Source organism: Mesoplodon mirus (assembly GCF_964341445.2).
Source record: "Mesoplodon mirus genome assembly, chromosome: 4".
Classification (NCBI taxonomy): domain Eukaryota; kingdom Metazoa; phylum Chordata; class Mammalia; order Artiodactyla; family Ziphiidae; genus Mesoplodon; species Mesoplodon mirus.
In genome coordinates, this window is record NC_138979.1 from 142,546,913 (window position 1) to 142,560,803 (window position 13,891).

The window sequence follows — 13,891 nt, forward strand, 5'->3', positions numbered from 1 at the left end:
ATGCACTTTCAGAATAATTTAGGAATATCAATCAAAGTCTTTTAAAATGTGCTTAACTTTGATATAAAGAGGAAACCTCAAGGATGTTCATTACAGCAGTGATTATAAGGGCAAAAATATATATATTGGAATCAACCTAAAGTTCACCTAACAGGGACCTGGTTAAATAAATCAGAACGTTTTCATATCATGAACGTTAGGCAATCAAAATGATGATGTAGTGTAATCTGATGACATGGGAGAATGTTTATAGTACAATGTTAAATGGGAAAAGCAGGTGCAAAATAGTATGATCCCATTTTTTAAAATTATATATATACCTATGTAAATATGAGTATATATAGATATATATATTCTGAGATAAATGTTTCAAAATGTTATTAGTGGTTATCTATGGGTTAACGTTGGGTTATGGGTGATTTTTACATCTTTATAGTGCTTTTCTATTTTTTCAGCATTTTTCCACCATGAATATGCAACAGTTTATGATCTGGATTTTGTAAAAGGTTATCACTGTTAAAGGTGCATCACCATCTCTAGGGTTCTTACCAGTCTTCACTTTGAAGGAAAGGAAGGAAGGGTGGGTACCCTAGACTTGGCCAGGATATTCCAACAACAGTAGTGATGGAAACAATTCTAAATGAGGTGGGACTGTCTCAAGAATGAAAGGCTGCTCCACCAAGGAGCTGCTATCCACAGGTGAGAGTGATGCCTTGAAGGCCCTCAGAAGATCAGGATGCCCTGAAGCTGTTCTTGTCCTGGCCTGGGACCCTGCCAGTGTGGGCAGGGCCTCTGGTCCCTTCCCCCTGTCCCTTTACCAGCCTAGGGAATTCAGCTGCAGTTGACAATCTTGGAAATGGGCAAGTACATAGACAGGCAGATGTATGTGCTTAGCAACTCACCAGAAGGTCAGCAGAGCCATGGAGACACTCAGCTTGGGGCCAGCTCACACTTTGGAAGTTTTTCCAGCAGCAGGACAAACAGAAGTCATAAAGGAACCATCCAAGGAAACACATCTTTTCAACCCAGCAAGTGTCTGCTCTCCAGAGAAATAAAATGGGCGCTGTTTAAATATAGCCAGCATTTTCTTCCATGGAAATAGTGGAAGAGGAGATAGAAATCATGCGGCTCTTTAACTTATTAAGTAGCCAATTAGTAGTGAAAACCATTGGCAAAAATAGTTATATTAGAACTAACCAATGAGACCCAAGCACCAAGGCACATTCCTATGAAACAAATAACAGTCCACAGCTACACAAGGTTTGCAAAGCACTACAAAATGGGATGTTAGCAGTTAAGGATTGAATGTCAATATCTAAACTCGATTATTTGTTAAAACAAAAGGCTGAACTGAAATCTGACCCCTGCTTGGTGAAGTGTTTCCTGGTGTGATATGCGAGGGTGGAACAGGGGGATGTCAGAAAAACCTTCAGACCACTGACCAGCCCAGATAGCCCCCCAGGGCAGTCTGGTTCGAGCAAGAACAGCTCTTCCCCAGGGAGATGGCTCCAAGCCTGCAGCTGGCCAAAAAAATGGAAAGAATGCGTCCTCATGGAAAGTTTGATCGGGAGCCATCCCCAGTCTGAAAGTCTTTGTCCCCTCTGGGCACAGCCAAGTCTCATATCATACAACAAATGCCAGAAGGAATTCCCTTCCACTTTCTTCTGTTTGGCGAAGATGGGGACTGGCTAGGCCAGATTATCAACAGCTCAGATCTGGCGGCATCCTCTGTGCTGCAGGAATCTCCCTCCAGGGGGCCTACGAGCCCCACCCTCTTCTCAGCAACCAGAAGTCTGTCTCAGCAACCAGAAGTCCTGTGAGGCCCAGCCTATCTGAATGAGTCTTGAAGAATACTCCTCAGCATTGTGGAGAAGATGTGATTTAAAATACAAATTAAGGAGGAGGAATTTCACCCTCCTGCCCCATCCCAGGAGTCCAAATCAGAGAAGACTGAGGGAGTCCTCCCAGAGAGGGGAGCTGGGGAGGGCTCCAGATGCCCCAAACCTCTGACCACATGGCCCCAAATCGTTGGACAACTTCCCCGCCCAGTGTAACTATGGGGTTGCAGAAGAGCTACGTGAGGTGGGTGAAGATACTAAGATGCTAAGTCCCTACCTGCCTGAACTAAGGCGGCCATGGAGCGACTGCCCCACTCGGGAGCTGTGCCCTCAAGCTCTAAACTTGGTGGATCCAGGAGGAGCCGAACCCTGAAATGGACACAGATGGTTTGACCGGAGAGAAATGAGGAAAGGAAACCCCTGGACCAGCTCAGCTGCCCAAGCATCCCATGGGCCAGGATCCCCACTCTGGGCCCGAGGGCTCTGCTGTAGAAAGAGAAAAGCCCCCTAAAGAAAAGACTGCCCTGAGGGAGAAATCACCAGGAATGCTCCCATCACCTAGTGCCACACCCACTGAGAAGTATCCCCAGGAAGAAGGAAGCCAACAGCCACTCTGCAAACACCTCCAGAGGGCCAGGTGCCAGACACAGAGGTAGATTTGACCAGGCCCTCATGGCCCAGGGCAGAGGGGTCCTGAGGGCAAGATGGCTGTCTCTGATCTCCCCCCACCCCCGCCCTCCGCCTCCATCAGCCATGAGCTAGTATCGCCAGCACACACACACACACACACACACACACACATACACCTGCAGACATACGCAGACATACATACACACACAGACACATACATACACACACAGACACACACACACACAGACACACACACACACAGACACACACACACACCCCTAGCATCTAGGAAGGGAAATTCTATCTCTTGCTTATAATCAAGTTACCCCATTTTCTGACCTTAAAAAAGAACAGCAGGTTTCCTTTGAAGGTTTCAAACCTTATTAGCCACAGTGGGAAATGACGCTTTAATGGGGCTGTGATGGTCTGAGCCTCGGGCGTCTGTGTATGCAGCCATATTACTTAGCAACACCATAGCCGCTTAGGTTTAATTTCCTAGCTTGCCTGATAAACAGGCTGCAAATGTAATTTGTGACGCTGCAAGCTGGGCAAACTCACGGGGCTATTAGATGAGTCACCGGGTGATTGAGGCCACTGTGCCGAGCTCCGCAGAAGAAGGGAAATGAACCCTGATCTGTGGGGCCAATGGCGCTCGGGCGGTCACGGTTTTCTAAAGCGTCTGGGAGCTGTGCTGCCTCCTCTCCTGCTTTCTGGTTTGGTGCCATCGTTTATTAAGGGAAGCTTCACTCACCTCTCAACCCCTGTCAGAATCCTCTTCCAGCTTTCTGAAATCCTCATTGCTAGCATTACAAACTCAGAGCCCTGTAAGAACAGACAGCTAATAATAACAACAATAGGAATGACCGTAATAAGAGCAAACATTTTTTTTTTTTTTCCTGTACGCGGGCCTCTCACTGTTGTGGTCTCTCCTGTTGCGGAGCACAGGCTCCGGACACGCAGGCTCAGCGGCCATGGCTCACGGGCCTAGCCACTCCGCGGCATGTGGGATCTTCCCGGACCGGGGCACGAACCCGTGTCCCCTGCATCGGCAGGCGGACTCTTAACCACTGCGCCACCAGGGAAGCCCAGAGCAAACATTTTTGAACAATTAATAGACACCGTTCTAGTTGTTTTACATGAATTATCTCCGTTAATTTTCCTAACAACCCCAAGAGGTAGGTACTACTGTTATTCCCATTTTCAAATGAGAAGACCGGACACTGAAAGGGTAGCCTCAGTTGTAAGATAATAGGAGTAGTGGCGTGACTGCCCACTAAACAGGGCATGCCCTGCCAGAGGGAACAGCTGTCATTCAGGGCCAATCAGCTGTTACCTGGTTGCCAGATCTACCACTTTTCTAAAAGAGCAGGAAATCCAGATTTTTATATAAAATGCCATGAGTTTTAAACCTCACCAGCTAATTCAGCTGTTTAATAAATACTTTGAGAACCAAACCAAGGACGTCTGCCCGCCAGATCTGGCCCATGGGCCACCAGTTTGCAACTTCTTCCTCATTAGAACAAGTACACTTGTACATCAATAAGTACACTCCAAAATGGATAAGCAACAAGGACTTACTGTATAGCACAGGGAACTCTGCTCAATATTCTGTAACAACCTAACCGGGAAAAGAATTTGAAAAAGAAGAGATGCATGTATATGTAAAAAATAAATAAATAAATAGGTACACTCCAGTTTTTCAGCCTTGCTTCCATGTGCCTCTGGCCCCCCAGCCCTTGGATCAGCCTCGTTTAGCTGTGTCCCTTCTAGAGCCTCAGCTCCATTCTTCCAGTAGCTCAGGATAACGGTCTTAGTGTCACCCTCAGAACCTTCTCTTTTCTCACATCTCACAGGCAATCTGTCAACAGGTCCTGTGGGCTCTCCCTTAAAATTTATCCAGAATCTTCCACTTTTCTCACCCCCACCAAAACCACCCTGGTCCAAGTCACCATCATCTCTTTTTTTTTTTTTTTTTGAAGGGACTTTTATTTATTATTTATTTATTATTTATTTATTATTTATTTATTTATTTATGGCTGCGTTGGGTCTTTGTTGCTGTGCGCAGGCTTCCTCTAGTTGCAGTGAGCGGGGGCTACTCTTCTTTGCAGTGTGCGGGCTTCTCACTGCAGTGGCTTCTCTTGTTGCAGAGCACAGGCTCTAGGCATGCAGGCTTAGTAGTTGTGGCACATGGGCTCAGTAGTCGTGGTTCGTGGGCTCTAGAGCTCAGGCTCAGTAGTTGTGGCGCACGGGCTTAGTTGCTCCGCGGCCTGTGGGATCTTCCCGGACCAGGATTCGAACCCGTGTCCCCGGCACTGGCAGGCAAATTCTTAACCATTGCGCCACCAGGGAAGCCCACCATCATCTCTTACTTGGAAATCATGAGCCAATGAGCCACCAACTACGCCCAGCTTCCCCCCTTACTCCATTCTCCCCAGAACAGCTACCCTGCCCCTGTAAAACCTAAGTCAGATCTGGCCACCTTTCTGATCACCCCCCTCCAATGGCTCCATCTCACTCAGTGAAAGTCCTAAACGGCCCTCGGACTGGCCCCACCTCCCACCTCTCTCTCCCTGGACTGCAGATACACTGCTTCCTCCTTGCTGTAGCTCAAATATACCAAATTCAAATGCGCTCCCACCTCAGACCCTGGCACTCCTACTCCCTCGGAGTCTCTCCCCACAGGTATCCTCTTATCTCTCATCCTCTCTTCACTCTGTTCAATTGCCACCTATTTGGAAAGATCTTCCTGGACACTTACCCCAAATAGCAAACCTCCCCATCCCTCTCCCTCCCCTGGTCCTTCTCACTCAGCCCTAGGACAGGCCATATATCATCTGTTCCTGTTTTCTCTCTTCCCACTAGAAAGCACCCTTCATAAAAGGTGGGAATTTGTTTTCTTCTCTGGTCTGCCCCTGGTGTCTAGAACTGTGCCTAGTATATAGTAGACATTCATTAAAGATTTGTTGAACGAATGAAGAAATGAACACAGTGGGCGCTTATGAGAGACGCTCCCTTCTCAGATCGCTATACACGCCTTGGTCCCATCTTCTCTACACTCTGCGTGCACCTGGGGGACTGTTGTCTCCACCACGGCTGCTGCTTAACAATCCCGGCTCAGTAGGGTGCCAGGTTGGTTGACCAGGAGACAGTCCTCGCTCTCGCCCACCTGCCATGTAGAATAGGAGCTGGTGATCTGGGAGCATCTTGCCCTGGATGGAAGGAGCCACGGCTCAGTCACGATGTTGATGAATTTTATAATTACTCTGGATGAGACATGGCAGGTTTTGCGTGAGAGTAGAACATTTTAATCCTTAATTACAAGACTAGATAAAAGCTCTTTACTCATTTATCTGCAGAATGTGTGTATTTCTTTGTTGGCCTTAATTTCATTTCATATTTATTTGAAAGCACATATATTCTAGGAAGGACTGAATATGATTCAGCCCTTCATATTTCTTTCACATAGACAGAAACAGAGAATTATAGACTGAATGATTCCAATTCCATCCAAATTCTCTGGAAAGCCTGGACAGAGCTGCAGTAATTCAACACATGTTCCCTCCACGGACCTCCATGAACCCAGCATGGCATGGTCAGCCCTCCACAGGATCCCTAGAGGGCAGGGCCCGCCCTGATTAGCCATAGGTGATGTCTTGGATATTCATCCTTCCTTGGCCACTAAATGCTCCAGCTCAACAAGAAGGTAAGCCAGGACATCAGGATGACCAGCCCCAAATCTCAAGTTTACTTGGGAAGGAAGCATAGCCAAGAGGCCCAATAAGACATGCCCATGTGTGGCAGGGAAAGGCTTCATCTAGCAGCACCAACTCTAAAGCTGATGGAAGAGGATCTAGGAAGGTGTATAGATGTGTAGCTTAGTCCTAAGCCATGGGTGGGGGATGCACTGGACCATTTGTCATTTTGCTGAGGGACCCAGCATGTGAAAAAAGCAACTCCATTTGACTACCTTCTCTGTATCCCACAGTCTTGCTCTCTCAACATCTTTTCATCATTGTCTCAGAACTTGCAAGTCAATGTTTTTTCCATGAATGTTTGTTGAAAAGTTCTCACTTTGGGCATGTATGCCCCACCCATCATCACTACCCTCTCACCCCCAGCTGCTCTTCTAAGGATATGATAAGATCTTATTATGAAAGTGTCCACAGCCTTGCCTCCTCTGCCAGTCTGCAAAAACCAAGCCTGCAAATGCCAAGAGACTTCGCCTCTGCCTCCCCCTCCCAAACAGGGAGGGTCCTTTCTCCTGGAAGAATGGGTGAGAGGAGGGAGAGAGGAGCAGTACTTGGGGACAGTTTGAATTACAGTGAGGGATGTTGCTGGGCAGTTGGAAACACTGCGCACATGGTAGATGAAGGCAAGAGGTTTTATCATTGTTTCTGTGATTTATGATTTATTATGTGATTTATGGAATCCTCTGGACAGTTTTATTTTTTTTTAATTTATTTTATTGAAGTATAATTGATTTACAATATTGTGTTAATTTCTGCTGTACAGCAAAGTGATTCAGTTATACACGTATATATATTCTTTTCTATTATGGTTTATTACAGGATATTGAATATAGTTCCCTGTGCTATACAGTAGGACCTTGCTGTTTATCCATTCTATATATAATAGTTTGCATATGCTAATCCCAAGTTCCCAATCCATCCCTCCTCCCAGCCCCCAGCCCCCTGGGCAACCACAAGTCTGTTCGCTATATCTGTGAGTCTGTTTCTGTTTCGTAGATAAGTTCATTTGTGTCATATTTTTGATTCCACATATAAGTGATATCATATGGTATTTGTCTTTCTTTTTCTGACTTACTTTGCTTAGTATGATAATCTCTAGGTGTATCCATGTTGTTGCAAATGGCATTATTTCATTTGTTTTTATGGCTGAGTAGTATTCCGTTGTATCTATGGACCACATCTTCTTTATCCACTCATCCGTCGATGGACATTTAGGTTGTTTCAATGTCTTGGTTACTGTGAATAGTGCTGCTATGCATAAGGGTGCATGTATCTTTTTGGATTATAGTTTTCTCTGGATATATGCCCAGGAGTGGAATTGCTGGATCATATGGCAACTCTATTTTTAGTTTTTTGAGGTACCTCCATACTATTTTCCATAGTGGTTGCACCAATTTACATTCCCACCAATAGTGTAAGAGGGTTCCCTTTTCTCCCCACCCTCTCCCTCATTTGTTATTTGTAAATTTTTTTATGATGGCCATTCTGACTGGTATGAGGTGATGTCTCATTATAGTTTTTATTTGCATTTCTCTAATAATTAGCAATGTTGAGCATCTTTTCATGTGCCTGTTGGCCATCTGTATGTCTTCTTTGGAGAAATGTCTATCTAGGTGTTCTGCCCATTTTTCGATTGGGTTGTTTGATTTTTGTTTTGCTTCATTTTTTTGTTATTGAGTTATATGAACTGTTTGTATATTTTGGAAATTAAACCCTTGTTGGTCGCATAATTTGCAAATATTTTCTTCCATTCAGTAGGTTATCTTTTTGTTTTGTTTATGGTTTCCTTTCCTGTGCAAAAGCTTATGTTTGATTAGGTCCCATTTGTTTATTTTTGCTTTTATTTCTATTGCCTGGGATAACTGACCTAAGAAAACATTGATACAATTTATGTCAGAGAATGTTTTGGCTATGTTCCCTTCTAGGAGTTTTATGATGTCATGTCTTATATTTAAGTCTTTAAGCCATTTTGAATTTATTTTTGTGTATGGTGAGAGGGTGTGTTCTAACTTCATTGATTTACACAGGGCTGTCCAGCTATCCCAAAACCACTTGCTGAAGAGATTGTCTTTTCTCCATTGTATATTCTTGCCTCACTTATTGAAGCTTAATTGACCGTAGTGTGTGGGTTTATTTCTGGGCTCTCTATTCTGTTCCACTGATCCATATGTCTGTTTTTGTGCCAATACCATGCTGTTTTGATTACTGTATCTTTGTAGTATTGCTCTTGACAGTTGTAAAGAAGGCTAAGCAATGGACTTGAGCTGTTTGTAAGTTGCCTTGGGATCCTGGACACTGTTTCTTTTACCATATCACTCTTCACTTGGGCCCAGGCTTTGAAAGGATTACAAACAGATTTACTCACTCTGGGATGTTCAAGGAGAAAAGTTTGTCATCAGACCTGCCACTAACAGTTGTGTGACCTGGGACAAGTCAGTCATGCTCCCCCAGTTTCTTCATCTACAAAATGAGTGATCTGGAAGGAATGAGCTTTGAGGTATCGGCCCTAAAACTTTATGACACTTGAAAGTTCTATTCTAGGCAGTCAGGGAATGATGGTGATGAGGTAGTATTCACTGAACGTTCATTCTGTGACAAAATCTTTAAAAGCATCATCTTAAGAAAAAAGGTCTAAAGTTTTTATTCTGGGTACTATAATTGCATGAGAAGATGAGTTTCTAAGAATGATGCCCGGCTGCTGGGGTGGAGAATTGGACATCTGAGCAAAGCACAAATGTGCTGATTCTTCCCCAAATTATCATTCTACTGTGATTTCAAGCCCAGAGACCCCTTAGCCCACAGAACCTCTGGACAGCATAATACAGGGGTGGGGGGGTAAAAGGGGGGCTCAAGTGGTGCCACAGCCCACTGTTTACTGCATGTTTCGATGTTATTGGCCCAAGATTACTTGGGGGTTCTGCATTCAAGATTCCCTTCTTTTTTAAGGTGTCTAGTTTGGCCACTGAACCCTTGCTTCAGAAACAGCCAGCCATTTGTAGCAGGGACTTTCCCTGGGCCCCTTTCTGCCCAGAGGGGCTGGGACAAGAATGAGGCAGCCAGGAAGCTGAAGCATCTACTCTTTGGGATGCAGGGGTAGGTAAATGGGAACAGTTGGGTTAATAGCCACAGGTAGGAGTCGGATCAGACTCAGCAGCTATCCTTGGGTAAGAAGACTGCTTTTTAAATATTTAATTTTGGAATGTTTTGAAAGTTCACAAAAGTATTTAGGACTATATGGTCAACCGTCATTATCCAACTTCAACGATTATCAATAATTTGCTAATCTTGTCTCATCTATCCCAACCCCCCATCCTGACCCCACCCGCAACAGAGTATTTAAAAACAAATCCCAGACATGAAGTCATCTCACCCAGAAATGCTTCGGTAGGCACCCGGCTCCACCCTTGCTCCCCATACTCATACACCATCAAATGTCTTTGCATTCTTTCCATCCTCTTTCCCACATCCTGCCCACAAGTCATCCCTAAAATAAGGTCTAGACCCTTCCTCCTTCCTTCTCCTTGAGCCCCTAGCCCATCAATAATCTCGTCTCATACCTGTAACCCTCAACATCTCCCTAGAGACTAATTCTTTTCTTTAACCTATGAACCTGGTCAAGACTCTCCTACCTGAATAAGTAGCTCCCCGACTCCTCATCCACTCTAGATATGGCCCCTTTATCTCACTCTCCCTTTAGAACCGACCCTCTTCAAAAAGGAATCTACACTTGCAGCCTCTACCTCCTGTGTTCCCATCCGCTCCTCGAGCAGCGTTGGCGCTACCAGGTTAATGATTTCCCCGGTACCAGACCCAAAGAGCACTTCTGCAGTGTGGTCCTGCCTACTTACATGGGTGTGCTTATCAATGCAATACAAGTTCATGGTATATAATTTGAAAAAGAGAAGAGGCAAATAGGAAAACTTGTATGAGTACTAAATAAATAATAAAAGAGAATTTTCTATTACTCACTTTGGTATATTTGCTGCTGATGTTTTACATATAGATTTTCATATTTTAACAGCTGCATGGTAGTCTACCATAGGGTCATGCCATGATTTAGTTCCTGTTGTTAGACATTTAAGCAATGTCAACTTTTCAATATTATGAACAACTCCAGAATAAACATACTCACAGACACATATCTATGCACACATCCATCTTGATTTCCTCATTTTCGCTCTTTTTGGAAACCCCATCTTTGCATTGGGCACACCTATCTCTCAGGGTTCCCTGAGTCCCTTTGTGGATGGTCTCTGGGGAGTTCTCACATCTCCAGTCTCCCTACTCTGTATCCTCTCCCTGGCTGGCCTCGGCTCCACTGGTCTGCACTTGACTTTCACATCTCTGCCTCCAGCCCAGACCTCACTCCTAAACTTTATTTACTAGACATCTGCCCTTGGATGTTCCATCTCAATGGTCATGTCTAAGCGAAGGCTCCACAGCCACCTTTCTCCCCACTCCCAGTACCCTCCGAAGCCCATTTCTCTTATTGTCATTACCTCAGCAATCAGTGATGCTGTGATTCCCAGACACTCAAGCCTCCCAAACTGGGGGTTGTCCTGCACTAATTGTCTTCAGCTGTTTGCAGACAAGCTCTTTCATGTTCTACCTCCTAAATCTGTCTGCTATCCCCTCCTCAGCCTCCACTGTCACTGATCTAGTTGAGGTCTCATTATCCTCTCTGAATTAATGAAATAGCTCACCTCACTGTCCTCCAACTCTGATGACAATCCACATTTCTGCCAGCTTTCCACAGCTTCCAGATCAGTTCCTGGGCAGGACATAGGCAGGGACCTCTGTGATTGGGCCTCTGCCTACCTCTTCCACATTCTTTCTCCACTCTCGCCTCTCCATTGTGGGTTCCACATATATTGGAGCTCTTTATGTGCTTCAAATATTTATTGACATGCATCCTTCACTAGGTTTGAGGACAGGGCAGTCTCACTCATCTTTATATTCCAACACACAACACAGACTGAAGGGAACAAAGCCATGTAGGAAAGATCTGTGTCCTCCCCATTGATGGCAACTATGGTGACAAGGAAGGGGGCTATGTGCTGTCTCTAGGGAGGTCTTCTCAGGGCAGGCAGGACCTCACTCCCAGGACTCACCTGGGCTGGTCACCTGTGGGTGGAGACAGAGCCTGACATCCATGAAGCCTCCTTTCTGCCCAACCCTTCAGAAGCTGCTGGAGCCAAGGTGGCCCAATCCAGCTCTCCTGGAGCAAAGGGAACTCAGGGCTCTACATCTATGACCACCTTATTGTTCCTATCTCTGGTAATGAAATTTCCAGCAATGATGGACTCACTGAAATATAGCTTCATTCACAGAGATGTTTCTATAATTAGAAACATAATAAATGAGAATAAGGGAGCAGGAGACAAGAAACAGAGTTTAACTCTTTACAGCCAGTGAGGAATTTAAAGATCATTTCCATAACTGTGAATGCTGGGGAACCGATGCTGACCTATTCCATGCCAATTCCTCCTTGAAGCCCAGATGGCCACAGCTCTTTGCTATGCTTGCGGGGAACCACACAACTGTGTTACAGCTAGAGCAGAGGTCAGCAAATTATGGCCTGCTGGCCAAATCCTGCCCACCACCTGCTTTTGTAAGGTCCAGGAGCTAAGAATGATTTTCACATTTTTTAATGATAAAGAAGAAAAACCAAAAGAACACTAAGTTATATGTGAATATTAGATATTCACATAAAAATGATATGAGATTCAAGTTTCAGTGTCTATAGATAAAGTTATACTGAAACACAACCACACTCATTCACTTATGTATTGTCTAGGGTATCTTTCATACTATAAAGAGTGGCCGCAACAGAAACCATGTAACCTGCCAAACCTGAAATATTTACTATTAGGCCCTTTGCAGAAAATGTTTGCCAAGCCCTGATCTCGAACACAGAAGGCCCATGAATTACAGAGAAATAAAGATGTGAAAATTCAGGCCAACTAAGGTTAGATGAAAGCAATGACTCCTTTATTTCATCCAAGAATTCACATACTTCACTTCTATCATTTTTCCCCAAAAACTTTACTTTAGTTGTAACATTCAAAGATATTTCAAATAATCATTACAGACACTGTAGTCACCCTATTCTCTTGGCTCTATATATGTCGATAAAGATATAGATATATTTTTAACTTTTAATTAAGTACAGGCATATGATTTTTTAAAAAGTCAAATAGTGACAGAAGGCTTATAATTAAGCAAAAGTCCTCCCCACCGCCCCAGTTAAACAGACAACACCTTAAAAGTCGCTGTTAAATCTTAATAGTTGAAAAGTTAGCTGTTTCTCCTGTATTTATTACCTAAAAATTGAGCATAATTGTTCTTTCTTGATTGTTCAATTTAGATGTTATCTAAGCTGCGTCATGACAGATGAGGATTTAACTCATATTCCTTCCTCTAAGAGAGTTTTTCTCACAATTTTTAGATACCTCAGTAATCAGTGTTTACATGATGAGTATGTAAATATTTCTCACCACAGAGACAAGTAGTATTCTATGGTTATATTTCTAAGTTATACCTCATTTTGTTTTGTTCCATGTATTTAAAAGCTAAGAAGGGGAACTCTGTGTCCCAATATTATCAGAAGTTCTAGACCTCCAACAATGATCTTCCCCAAACTCAGGACGCTGCAAATTATGAGAGCAATTACATGTCTTTAAAACAGACTATGAAGCACAGATGTTGCTTAAAAAAAATAAACAGTCTGTTCAGAATTACAGGAACTCAGGCCTGAACTTCCCTTCCAAATTGTAATATCTCATGTGGCATTTATATAAGGTAGATTTTGGCCTTTTGCTTCTGATCCTGAGGGAAAAGAGTAAGAAGGAAATGATGATGAAGACAGTTCTGCAGCCTTCATTTCCTCTGCTTACAGAACATTTTATCAAAGAACAAATTCCCCCAAACCTCCCTGCTCAAATCTCTAGTGTAAAATACAGTCGAGAATGCCACAGCTCCCAGCCACGTGCTACACTTATAATGAAAAGCTAACTATCTCCTTGAAGGGTTCTCAAAAAGAACCAACCAAGAGTCCTGCCCAACCTCAGAACTTTGTTCCATGGGAGCCCAAGGGATAAAAATGGACAGTGGATCAAACTCTGATCTATCTCTGGGTAGAAGGATGTTAAAAATCACAACCCAAACTTCATGAGGTCATTTCACATATTTTCGGTTCAGAGCTGACTTATAAATAAGAGCTTTCTTATTACAAACAATGCTGCAACAAATAGCCTTGTACACAAATGTCACTTTCACATGTATGCAAATACATGTAGAGGATAAATTCCCAAAAGTAGAATTGTTGAGGCAAGGGATATATGCATTTAATATTTTAAATTTGAATATATCTATATGGAGAGAGAGAGAGAGAGAGTCTTTCAGAATCAGATCTTCTTTGCTTATATTCCATATATGATTTCTAGATCTAAAATGTGTACGACTACATGGCTAAAATTAAATTGTATCTTCTATGCATTGTATGTGTTCATTTTTCCAGGCTAACTGGGGAATGATTTATCCTAAATTGCCTTTCTGGCCCACATAACTCCCCATGATGTATTTGTTTGAGGACAGTCCCTTCTAATTCCACCTATCCCCCCCTACAGTCTTCTTTAGATCCCTTCTAGTCCAATTTCATCCCTATATTGTGGT